Source organism: Rana temporaria, chromosome 2, assembly GCF_905171775.1.
Source record: "Rana temporaria chromosome 2, aRanTem1.1, whole genome shotgun sequence".
NCBI lineage: Eukaryota > Metazoa > Chordata > Amphibia > Anura > Ranidae > Rana > Rana temporaria.
The window spans coordinates 319,597,347-319,611,382 of NC_053490.1; positions in this window are offsets into that span (position 1 = coordinate 319,597,347).

Sequence of the window (14,036 nt, forward strand, 5' to 3'; positions counted from 1 at the left end):
ATCATGTTGCCCCTGTTCAAATCATTAGTAAGACCTCATCTGGTATATGCAGTTTAGTTTTGGACACCAGTTCTCAAAAAGGATATCGGAGAACTGGAGAAAGTGCAGAGAAGGGCAACCAAACTGATAAGAGGCATGGAGAAGCTCAGCTATGAGGAAAGATTAGGGGAACTGAATTTATTCTCTCTTGAGAATAGGAGAATAAGGCGGGATATGATCAATGTGTACAAATATATAAAGGGTCCATATTGTGAACTTGGTGTTGAGTTATTTACTTTACGGTCAACACAAAAGACAAGGAAGCACTCTTTACGTCTAGAGGAAAAAAGATTTCATCTCCAAATACGGAAAGGTTTCTTCACAGTAAGAGCTGTGAAAATGTGGAACAGACTCCCTGCAGAGGTGGTTCTGGCTAGCTCAGTAGATTGCTTTAAGAAAGGTCTGGATACTTTCCGAAATGTACATAATATAACTGGGTACTAGCATTTATAGGTAAAGTTGATCCAGTTGATTTTTTTTTTTTTATGGTCGAGTATGCAAATTAGCTAGTTACGGCAATACACGGACGTACGTCCGGCCGGCGCATTTTTTTACGTCGTTTGCGTTCGGCTTTTTCCAGCGTATAGTTAAAGCTGCTATATGGTGGCGTACTCAATGTTAAGTATGGCCGTCGTTCCCGCGTCGAAATTTTAATTTTTTACGTTGTTTGCGTAAGTCGTTCGCGAATAGGGATTTGCGTAGAATGACGTCACCGTCGCAAGCATTGGCTTGTTCCGGTTTAATTTCGAGCATGTGCACTGGGATACCCCCACGGACAGCGCATGTGCAGTTAAAAAAAACGTAATTTACGTCGGGTCACGACATATTTACATAAAACACGCCCCCATCACAACTATTTGAATTGCGCGCCCTTACACCGCCAAAGATACACTATGCCGCCGTAACTTGCGGCGCGGATTCTTTGAGGACTCGAAAAAAAAAAAAGTTACGGCGGCGTAGTGTATCTTAGATACTCTACGCCTGGCGGAATAATGCACCGCTGACTGTGGATCTACCCCTACGTCATCAGGAAGCTTAGCAGTCACTGGGCATGCTCGGAAGTGACTGTGATTGGTGGAGCTGCAAGTCTAATCTGGTAATCGTTAAAATGTTTTAAAGCGTCAAATATAGAGATTTTTATTGACGCTTGTAGCCGTTCCACGAGTGTGTGCAATTTTAAACTGTAACATGTTAGGTAGCTATTTAATCACCTTTCACAATATACAAAAAAAAATACTAACTCTACTGTTTCATTTTTTTTAATTCTGTGAAGTGTATTTTTTTAGTTTTTTATAAAGACTTACTTAGTTAAAGGCAGTGAAAATAAACGTGTACCATTTAGGACATATTTAGTATACATGCAGCCAGTGACATCACTGGCGCATGCAATCTGAACGAACACGGGCATGGGTGCTGTTCCTTCCGAGCTCTGTGGCACGAAAGGCGGCTCCCACATGCATGAGTGACGTCATCGTGGCTCTGACCAATCACAGTGCCAGTGCCAGGAAGAAACTCCAGGAAAAATGTCATCCCTCTCAGTAGTGTGCGGGTGCCACTGTGAGAGCTTCATTCTAAGGTAAGTATTATATTATGAGCAAATATGCGTTGCATACTAGCTCATTACGTCTTTGTCTTTTTTTTTTTTTTTTAAACAGGGTTTACAACCCCTTTAACACAGTTCACCACACACAGCAATTTTTTTCCCAAACCCTCCCCCCAGCTAATTTTTTCACACTTTTTCATGCATGTCTGGGCACTTAGGAGTCTTTTCTGCTCCTCTCAAAAATGTTAGTTTGGTGTGGGGAGGTGTTTCTGCCTGTAAGAGCGTATGCCTGTAGACTCCTGAAAAATCGATAGTTTGCATATACACATTGGCTAACTTGGAGGGGTGTTCCCAGGCAGAACAAAATGAGAGCTCAAAAAAGCTCAAAAGCCTGTAGGAGCTGCTTATTTAAACTTCTTTGAGATGCAGTGTGCATGAGCCATAACAATCGTGATACTTTCCTGAAACATGCTTAGTAAAACAGTTAAAAAATATCTGCGTGGTGACCATGTAATTGTTCTAAAAGCAGAATCTGATAAAGATAATGAACTAATTGCCTGTAGCCACTGACATTTATGCCGCGTACACACGATCATTTTTCAGCATGAAAAAAACGTTGTTTTTCAAAAACGTCATTTAAAATGACCGTGTGTGGGCTACACATCATTTTTCAGGTTCTGAAAAACGACAAAAAAAATATTCGAACCTGCTGCATTTTTTAACGTTGTTTTAAACTATGTCGTTTTTCGGGTTGTAAAAAATGATCGTATGTGGGCTAAAACAACGAAATATTAATAACAAAAACCTGCGCATGCTCAGAAGCAAGTTATGAGACGGAAGCGCTCGTTCTGGTAAAACTACCGTTCATAATGGAGTAAGCACATTCATCACGCTGTAACAGACAGAAAAGCGCGAATCGTCTTTTACTAACACGGAATCAGATAAAGCAGCCCAAAGGCAAATGGAACTTCCCCTTTAAAGTGTCGTTGTACGTGTTGTACGTCACCGCGCTTTGCTAGATCATTTTAAAAAAATGATGGTGTGTGGTCTACGTCGTTTTAATGATGAAGTTGGAAAAACTTCGTTTTTTAAACATGCTAAAAAACAAAGTTTTTTTTCATGCTGAAAAATTATCATGTGTATGCGGCATTAGGCTTTACAAGGCTGGGTGGTCTTGGCCTAGGGTAGGTTGGCCTAGGATGACACAGGCTAACAGGGCTACAGGTATGCTTAAAGCGGAGGTTCACCCAAATAACATTTATATCAGACCAACTTCTTTATACTTCTAACATGTACAGTCCGCATTTTTTTTTAACGCTGTACATACCGTATAATCTATATGTCCAATTTGGCTTCCGGGTACTTCTCCCCACGGAGTAGTCGTTTCTATGCTGAGGAGGAATGTCCTCTGGGAGGTCGCCCAGATGATTGACGTCTTTTCAGAAAAAGTTCCCCCCGGCGGATAAGGCCCCGCCCCCCGTATTGCGTTCAAGACAAGATTCCACACAGTATAGATTATGTTGTAATGCACACAACTAGAACCTTAGAAGTGTAAGATTGAAATGGTGGAATTAGAGAGGAAAATGTCCTAAACATCAGAGCAACCAGAGATACCAACTTTCTCATTTCACAAATTATTATTATTATTATTATTCTAGATTTTTTTTTTTTAAATAATGTGAGTGGCAGATGAGTGTGGTTCCTAGAAGATATGTGTGAAATATTACTACCTTCTACATATCTATAGTGAAGTGTTAGAGAGAGCTGAGATCATACTCGCCCCACATCCTAGTAACATCAACGACTGTCGACTGTCTTGTCATCACTATTTTCTGATTAGCAGTAAAAGGCAACCATTAAATACTTTCATTCACAAGCTGCAATAAAACAGAAGCTATTTATGCAAATCTTACATATTCCTATAATTTTATTTTGGAAACATGATTACTGGGATACAAATTATACTCTTCATTTGTTAATTAAATAGATTTTCATTTTAAATTGTAGGGACTGCTTATGCCAGTGTGCTGACTGCAGCCAACTTCCTCTGTAATCTAAAAGCTTGCAGCATTATCTATTTGGTTAGCTAATAATTTACATGGACATGTTGGCTAATGCATAAAATTAACCGGTAGTAATAGAATTATGACATTAATATAAAAAACACACAGTGGATGACTTGTTATAGCTTAGGTTTCGCAAATAAATTCCTGTTTGTGGATAAAGTCTATTGAAATTAAAATTTTCATAGTGCAATATTTGAGCCTTTGAAAACAGCAGAACAACTTAGGAAGGAACTTGCCAAATGTCAGGAATTGAAGAACTGTGCATGCATCTAGTCAGGTGATTTCTGATCTTCTGCATTGTGGTTGGCTGTCTATAGTGTAGTAAAGCAGCGTGCAGTTACCATGCCAAGACCATCCCAAAACCATGCCAGAAAAAAACAAAAAAAAAATATATTGCAACTTACTAGTCCTTAGATGAGGTGGATGCATTATCTTTCTTCTAGCTTTTTTCCTTTAGATGCAGTTGTTAAACTCTTTTCTGCCAGCCATAACGCACTTGGCCATAAACGGGAGATGTGGGTATTGGCTCAAGACCTGCACACTTGGCCATAAACGGGAGATGTGGGTATTGGCTCAAGACCTTCATTGCAGAGATGGAACATGGAATGAAACAGCCAAAACTTCCATAGTGCAAACCACTTAATAAAAGAATAAAATTACAGAACAAAAAAGGCCAAATGGCTGCTTACATTAAAAGGTGCCCAACCCGGCACTGGGGCTGCAGGCTCATAAGAAAAAGCACTTGTGACTCCTCCACTTCCTTGACGGTGTGCGTTCTACCAGTCGGAAGCTCAAGCCAGATTGCCGGATGTGACGTAGGGAGTACACGTGACCAGGCGGTGGTGATTGGCTGTGGCACTGCGTGCTTTCAGCATCCTAGCGGGCTCTCCCAAGGTCATCCTTGTAGTGAGAAGCACTCAAGGATTTCTCAGGGGATAAGATAAGTTTACTACTGTAATGGATATTAAGCAAATTTCTTTATCGTACACCACGGGACACAGAGCCCTTATGCCGCGTACAGACGGTCGTTTTTTGCGATGAAAAAAAACGACGTTTTGAAAAACGTCATTTCAAATGACCGTGTGTGGGGAAAACGTCGTTTTATGTCTTGAGAAAAACGACAAAAAAAAAATTCGAACATGCTCGAATTTTTTGTGTCGTTTTTCAAAACGTTGTTTTCTGTGTCAATTAAAATGATAGTGTGTGGGCAAAACGACGTTGAAAACGACGTTTTAAACCCGCGCCTGCTCAGAAGCAATTTCTGAGACGGGAGCGCTTGTTGTGGTAAATCTACTGTCCAGAATGGCTTCAGCACATTCGTTCGTTTTAATAGTAATGAAGAAAAGACTGCGCAGCATTTGACACAATGCATTTAAATGCTACACTAAAACCCTAGTTTGTTGTGGCTCATCTTGTTACATAGTTCTGACAACCTTTTTTGTTTTTGAATTATTTTTGTTAATTTTCTTTTTTTTTTGTTTATGCACATCTCCATGTCCCTTTTTTATTTTGGGTTGTTTAATGTATTTGAGCAAATGAATACCATGTTTAATGTTTGTTATTTTGGAGTGTGTGAAGTCACCACAACAACATAATATCTTATTATGCAAATTACCCACAAGGAGGTTGTTGTCCCTTGTTAATTTTTTTTTTTTTTGGTGAAATGTGTTTGCCTCCTCACTAATGATCTCTATATATGTTTAAAAAAAACACATGTGAACTTTTTTCAGAAACAAACAAATACATTTATTCATGTATAAAATAAATAAAATAAACTTAAACACATCTGTCAAACCAAAACATATAAAAAAAAAAAAAAAAAAGCCCGGAATAAAGTAAAGGAGACCCTGCTTGGATTTTGCAAGGCAAGGGTCCAGCAAGCAAATAATCCAGGCTGGCAATGCCAATGTTTTGGGATTAGGGGCACCATCTCCTCACTTCTTCCTCTTTGGTTGAGGCTTCCCTGCAGGCTTCCCTGCAGGCTTCCCTGCAGCCTTCCCTGCAGCCTTCCCTGCAGCCTTCCCTGCAGCCTTCCCTGCAGCCTTCCCTGCAGCCTTCCCTGCAGTCTGCCTCCTCGGGGGCTGGGTTTCATGAGCCAAGTTTGTGGCAGGAACCAGAGCAGGCTCAGGAAGAGGAGGAGAAGGATCAGGAGCAGGAGAAGGAGCAGGAGTAGGAGAAGGAGCAGGAGTAGGAGAAGGAGCAGGAGTAGGAGAAGGATCAGGAGCAGGAGAAGGAGCAGGAAGAGCAGAAAGCACAGGAGTGGGAATCAGCCCAAGATCTATATTTTCATGTAGGTTGCCCAGTGAGGCCATGCTTATGGCCTTGAATATGATGTATTCGCAGCGCACACGCTGGGCCCGCTCTAGATTTTGTAGCTTGGCTGCGATGAGCGCTGCGAATCCCTCTTCCTCAGATGGTTGTTCTCTGATGGCCGCAGCTGCTTGACGGAGAATGGCCTGGGTCTCCTCCTCCATTTGCATCAGTCTCCTTGTTCTTTTTCCTGGAGCGCGAAAAGGAGGGATCTGGGAGATGCAATCCCGCCTGCGTGACTCCTGTATCCCACTGGGGCCTGCCACCTCCTGGCTCCGAGTGGCCTCTGCCTCACCCTGTCTCCTTGTTGGGCCTGCCACCTCCTGGCTCCGAGTGGCCTCTGCCTCACCCTGGCTCCCTGTGGGGCCTGCCTCCTCCTGGCTTTGCTCTGTGTGTGTCTAAAAAAAAAAGGATCTTATTTAATTTTTTGGCTTCATTAATCACACACATTTTACAAATCATGACATATGCGAAGTGAATGCGGAAATAGATTTAAATGAGGCCCGCCATCCCTAATTATGTTGCCCCTTACCCAGCTTCAGATATTTGCCCCCTGGAGTTGTGTGGGGGGGGGGGGTTGATGCTGACTGAACCTGCTAAGTAGGGTGCGTTTCTCAAAGCTAGGAATGTCTGTTTAGTTAAAAAATAGTAGAAAAAATGTTAATGAACACAAAGTTTGTTAGATATCTGTGACCCCTTCCAGGTGTCTAGCGTTTACCCCCCTAATGGCGTAACATAAAATTACCCACAATCATTATGACCTCTGCATTTATGTATCTTGTCCCCATTCTGTTTTGGCCGTATTGGCTATTGCTATTTTACCAATGTTTTGACAACTCAGCTAAATTTTACACCACTTGTAACCTACATTTCTAATCATTATTATACTTTGCATTTCATTAATTAGTATTAAAATGCAATACCTGGCTCGATGGGTCACAATCTGTGTCCTCCATGAAGTCTAGATCTTCATCAGATGTAGCCTGCTCTTGGCTGCCGGGAAGACTGGACTGATTCCTTGGGGGAAGGGTAGACACGGATGCCCGTGTTTCGAGCTGGTCATCAATGAACTGCATCTGACCATAGTACCACAGGTTGGGTTTGTAGATGCTGTCAGCTGCAGCTCCAGATCTCATAGAGGCCAGGACTTGTGACCGTTGGGTCCTGTAGGTGCCCCTAATCAAATTAATTTTGTTTTTGACCGTGTCAGTAGTTGCGTGTGGGAGCCTTGGGCTAACAAATGCAAGCAGGGTCTCCAGTGCTTGCTTCCTGGCATCTTTGTTTTTGTTTATTTTGCTTTTTGTTTGCCAGAGCACAGGAAGTTCTTTCCAGCGTTGTATAAACTCCGTGAAAAATTCTGGCTCCTTGAAGGGGTCCATTATTTCTGTATGTAAAAATTAAATAAAAAACAAAGTGTCAGTAAAGCCACTACTACTACAACAAGCTTTTACCCCAGGGATCTGCAATTAGTGGACCTACAGCTGTTGCAAAACTACAAGTCCCATCATGCCTCTGCCTCTGGGTGTCATGCTTGTGGCTGTCAGAGTTTCACTATGCATCATGGGACTTGTAGTTCCGCACCAGCTGGAGGTCCGAGAATTGCATTTCCCTGTTTTACACCATATCATCTAGCCCACAAACTGATCCACTCTTCAGTAATAGAAATGTCAAAAATAGAGTTACGTACCGTCGTATTTCACGATCGTTTACTTCCGCCTTTTTCTTCAGACTGTATACGTCGCTTTCAATGACGTCGGATCCCTTTAAACACTGCGCACGTGTGACGCAACGCACGATACCCCGCCCCTGACGTTCCGTCTCGTCCTTTACACGCCCCTTTCTCGTTCTTTTTTTGTGGGTGTGATTTATGGTGTTGGAAGACAAGCAGCAAAAAATGTCAGGCTCAAGACATGAGGTAGGCCAGGCCCAGGCAACAGGAAGATCCAGGCGGAGGTACAAGGCCAAAAACATGGCATTCCAGGAGATGGTAGAGATGGTCACCATCTTCACTAATGAAGATTATGATGGGAAGCACGGGCCTTACCTGCACCCCAATAAGGTTAAGGCGGACATTACTGATAAAGTAATCAGAAGGCTCCGGCAGAAATTTGGTGAACGCAGGTCAAAAGAACAAATAAGAAAGAGGTGGTCAGACCTGAAAAAAAGAGAGCCAGAGCAACTTCGGGCAATAAAAAGATTGATTCGAGCAAAAAGTAAGTGAATTTTATGTTCCCTAATTTTAGGTGTTTGTTCTTTGTGCCATGTGCTTTTCCATTCAGGTTGAAATGTATTTGTGTGGGCACTAAAAATTGTCGTATGTGTTGTCGTTCATTCGTTAATTTAACTAATATAAAACGACGAGATTCCCGATAATTTGCAACATGCCTATTTCACATGGACAAATTGTAGTGCAATCACTGTATCAGCCACAAATAAAAACGTATTTGTCTGATTTATGTTATAACGAACGACGACTCATACGACCATTTCCTGTGTTCCCAAATATTCCAGTTTCAAAAAATTTATTGGGTTTAATGTGACATCAATTTGTAAACATTTATGTACATGTTTACCTAATTAGATCTTAATAATTTCGATATAAAATATGCACAAAAAGGACAGTATACTCAGCAGAGGATTTATACACATAGGGATTTATTTGTTTGAAAATTGTGAGCTAAAGTTTCATCTAAAATTTTTCCATTGTGTTTTCCCTTTCTTCAATCTCGTAGGGCGAAAGGAAGCATCAAGGCAGGACGCAAGTTCACAAGCCACACCCCCGAGGGATCTTGATGAATGTGAAGCTGCCACCACATCTGGTAAAGTATCATATTCAAAAGATACCCAGGTAATGTAGATGTAGGAGAAACATATTTGTAATACATGGTTTGCTTGCACATTTCAGGAGCAACTCGTGCTGGCTCCTCAATTGACAGGGACACTGCCCAGCTCCTCATTGCCGAAATTTGGTCCTGCCGGGAAAAGAATGAAGACCTACAGATAGCAGCCCGGAAAATAATAAAAAATGCGAAAAGTGTTGAGGTCCAGTTGAAAAATTTACTGGATGTTTTGGGTAGGGTGTGAAAAAAACCAAAAAAAAAATTAAAAAATGATTTCATCTCATTCTTGAATTTAAAAAAAAAAAAAAAAAAAAAAAAAAAGATTTTATATGTTTACTGATCAAAAAAATACAAAAAAATGAAAAAAGATGATTTTATATGTTTACTGATCAAAAAAATACAAAAAAATGAAAAAATAAGATTTTATATGTTTACTGATCAAAAAAATACAAAAAAATGAAAAAATAAGATTTTATATGTTTACTGATCAAAAAAATACAAAAAAATGAAAAAATAAGATTTTATATGTTGATTGATCAAAAAAATAAAAAAAAAATAAAAAATATGATTTTATATGTTGATTGATCAAAAAAATACAAAAAAATGAAAAAATATGATTTTATATGTTGATTGTTAAATAAAAAAAAACTAAAAAAAAAAAATATGTGATTTTACTTGTTCGACCAACCAAAAAACACATGTGAGACTGAAAAATTGGTTTCACAAAATATGTAAAATAAAAATTATGCAGATCAATATATTTGTGGCTTGTTATTTTAGATCAATGATGACATTAAACCTAAAAAAAAGTGAAATTTAGGCTGGGAACATAGAACGAGGAAGGATATTTAGTCCATCCAAAACACATGCAACTATGATAACCTAGGAGACAAAGAAAATACACAAACATTCAAAACAATAAGAACAAAAAATACAATGTTTCTTGCATAAAATATTTATTATGTTCATTCACCAAAGATCAGGCATTGGAATGGCCCCCCTACCCATAAAATAGTCAACATATGCCTGGCGCACTGCACGTGCGTTTCGGGGGGCCAAGCCTGGATGGCCTGCCTCATGGGCCGCCTCTGGGACATCAACTCCCTCATCAGGCAATAATGTCAAATAATTTGAAGAATGTCTTCGTAGAAAGTTATGTAATATACAACAACATAAAATAATATTGTTCCACTTATATTCTGCCATGTTTATGGCGGTTAAAAACAAGCGAAATCGACTGACCATAATGCCAAACGCATTTTCAACCACTCTTCTGGCTCTGGCCAGCCTATAATTAAAGACCCTCCTCTCATGGGTGAGGGCACGTTGGGGAAATGGCCTCATGAGGTGGGGACCCAAGGCAAATGCCTCATCACCAATAAAAACGAAGGGCAGCCCCTCTTCATTATCCTCCGCACGTGGCAATGCAAGGTCCTCCGCCTGAAGCCGTTGGGCAAACTCGGTCTCGGCAAAGACCCCGCCGTCTGACATCCGCCCATTTTTCCCCACATCAACATAGAGAAAGTCATAATTGGCAGACACCACCGCCATCAGTACAACACTGTGGAACCCTTTGTAGTTGAAATAATGGGATCCAGAATGGGGTGGTGGCACGATGCGGACGTGCTTGCCATCAATAGCTCCTCCACAGTTTGGAAAATTCCATCGCTGAGAGAAGTCCGCTGCCACAGTCTGCCATTCCTGTGGTGTTGTGGGGAACTGTAAATAAAGCAGAATTTTTTTTTTAAGATAGTACATTACTAACAGAATATCAGCAAAGATTATTGGATCCTAAAAATAAAAAATATTAGTTCAGGTATTATTGTAAAAACAACAATATTAAGGGATCACTAAGCAGATTAATCACACCCTCTCATGGTAAGAAAAATTAACATAAAAGTGTGATGGGGGCCCCCCCCCAAGATCAGTTTGTGACCTCCAAAAAATGATGGTTTAACATCAAATTAATACAAATAGACAGTTACAAAAATAACATTGGGGGGGGGGGGGGGGGGTTGGTCGTGCACTACAATGGAGGAAAAAAATCAAGGGGGATATAGGGACTAAGCTAGGTGGGTTTGCCACTAACAAAATAACCCAAAATGGACATGTGGGCTAGATAAAAAATGCATGTAGGACCAAAAAAAAATACAATAATACATGCATGGAGACAAAGGTAACATTACCAGCATATTATTAAAAAAAGGTTAATTAGGGACTGTTTAAAAAACAAAAGAAGAAACATAGTCTATGCATTTAAAGGACAGAACTTACCTTAATATAGTCCTCCTGCAAAACCTGGATTATGGCAGAACACGTCTCCGGGATTATGACGCCCAGAGACTGGGGGGAGATGCCCGTCGAGAACTTCAAGTCCTGCAGACTTCTCCCTGTTGCAAGGTATCGCAACGTAGCAACTAGCCGCTGCTCAGCAGTTATGGCTTCCCGCATATTGGTGTCCTGCCTGGTGATATATGGCGACACCGAAGCCAAAAGCTGCTGGAATACGGGGTCAGACATCCGAAGAAAATTCCTGAAATCATCAGGGTTATTTTCTTGGATCTCCCGCAGCAGAGGCATATGAGAGAACTGGTCCCTGCAAAGAAACCAGTTCTTGGCCCACAAAGTCCTTCTCCTCCTCCTCAAGGACCGGAGCCGGGATGCAGCACACATCATAACAACATGCACAGCACGATCTCGGCGACGAGAACGTACCCGCAACATGGCTAGAAAACGGTCGTCAAATCAGATCGGACTAAAAATTCTGCCCTGAAGTACAGAAAGGCCTCTGAAGAACGACCTGCAAAACAGCAACGTGCACACAAGAACGCACTTGCAAAACAAATACGTCCTAAATACAAGCACTGTATCACAGATCCGACTACAAATACACAAACTGTACGACAGAAAACGAAATTTTAAGCACAAACACTGAAAAGCACGAATCGTCTCTCACCAAACTTTTACTAACACGCAGCAACACGATATCAGCAAAAGAGGGCGTCTTCCGCATGCAAATTACCCTTTATAGTCCCGTCGTACGTGATGGACGTCAGCGCGCATTGCTAGAGATTTTTCAAAAAACGATGGTCTGTATGCTACGTCGTTTTTGAAAATGAAGTTTCAAAAACGTCGTTTTTTTCATCACATCAAACGTCGTTTTTTTTTCATCGCAAAAAACGACCGTCTGTACGCGGCATTAGTCTTTACATAGTGGGTTGTATGGTCACCAGAGGTGATTGGACACTGGCACAACCTATGAGAACAAGTTTCCCTCCATATAACCCCTCCCATACAGGAAGTACCTCAGTTTTTTCGCCAGTGTCTAAGAAGGTTGGATGCGATGAGAATAAGTGCTAAAGGAAGCTCTAACATGGAGGCCCTTTTGGGCAAAAGAGCTATACTTCGGGTCCATCCAAGATGCTTAATTTATTACGCCCCATTGGATGGTATCCGGGCCTCGCGCACGAGGCATCGCCTGTAATGTCTCTCTTCGGAGGACTGGGCTCTAGGGTCCAGCACTTTCGCTTTTTTAATAATGCTAAAAGTCCTGGCAGAGTCTTTTTAGAAGGCCCAGGGAAGAGGCATCCTTTAAGTAGGAACCCATTTTCCTGATGGTTGGCACACAATGCCTGCGGTGATGGGTGAAGATTGTTTTTTTGGCTGGTCTTCAGCAAAACTTGCAGTGTGGACAAGGTAAGAGGAAAAAGTATTACATTTTAACTTATAAACGTTTTTTTTGAAAAGTGGGTGTCTTCTCAAATTCCGCCACTAGAGGGAGTAAAGAGTCGAGTTTCACTCACCTAAAACTCCATACAGTGTCAGGTCTTTTCAAGCCAGCACACTCCTCGCTGCAGAGCTCTGCCTACCGACCTGGTCCCTCCTCCCTGCTAGACAGGGCTCGGACCCCAGCAGACAGCAAGGGCAATACACACCCCAGATACTATGAGGGGGTAAAACCTTTAGGCGTGCGCATGCACGGGGGGCCTGCTTTATGGGGGCGGGGAGGACAGGGGGGTTGCGGACGTGCACATGCACGCGCATGTGCGCGTGCACGTCGTTTCAACAAGGCAGAAGCTTTAAAAGGTCATGCAGCTCTCCCTGGATGGGACACAGCAACCAAAGAGGACATGCAAGGTCTCTATGTGGATGGTTATCTGGCACCCCTTAAGAGGACACCCACTTAGCATGAAACTGTGTGATTAGTTGCATACTGTATGTAAAAGGCTTAACTAGCACAATAGTATATTCAGTTGATGGTACCTTGGCTTTGTTGTTTGGTATTATGTCTTCCCAAAGGAAAAATACAGGGACTCAAAAAGACATAAAACCATTGCCACCCAAGATGAGAGCCTCTACCCAGGCCCGCTTGGTACCTTCCTCTCCAGTAATTTATAATGCACCTGGGCAGGATGCACCATTGACTCCGGCAGGGGTCATAACCTCTCCTAAAGTGCCTGGGTCTGCATTTGTTACTGAGGACTCTTTGGCAGTCGCCCTTAGCAATTTAGAAGGGAGAATCGCTTCACTAATCGCTAAATCCTCACAGAGGGAAAATAAGCGTGGTAGAATACCTTCAGTCACTTCAGATCTCCCTTCAGAAAGATCTGATGAAGGTGAAGAGGATATACCTCTATCAGTGGAAAAGGATAAGGACTATGAAGGATCAGATGTTCCAGAGGAAGCATTTTCTGCTTCTAAGGCTCAACAATTGCAGGTGCAATATTATACTGAGGTTCGGTCTGCATTTCAGTTGCCACCCTCTGAAGTAACTGACTCTCTTGTGCCCGCCTTGGGGTCTTTAAAATCTCCACAGGCTAATGGTTCCTTTCCGATTCATCCTCTGTTGGAGAAGCTGATTTACGCAGACTGGAAGTATCCAGATAAGCGCTTTGCTCCTCCCAGGAAATTTGAGGTTCTTTACCCAATGGAGGAAAAGTTTACCAAGAAGTGGAGTCTGCCTTCAGCGGATGCAGCAATTTCTTGTGTAAATAAGAGCTTAACCTGTCCGGTGGATAATGTCCAGGTCTTTAAAGATCCTTCTGAGAGGAAGTTGGAATCTGTTAAAATCTTCCTTTCTCTTGGAAGGTGCAGTAACCCAACCTGCCGTAGCAGCAGTGGGTATGTGTCAGGTCCTGAGGGATCAAGTGAAGGAAGGGTTTAAAAACGTGCCCGTTGAACAAGCCGAATTTTGGGAGAATATGCCCAAGGCTTTATGTTTTGCAGCAGACACCATTA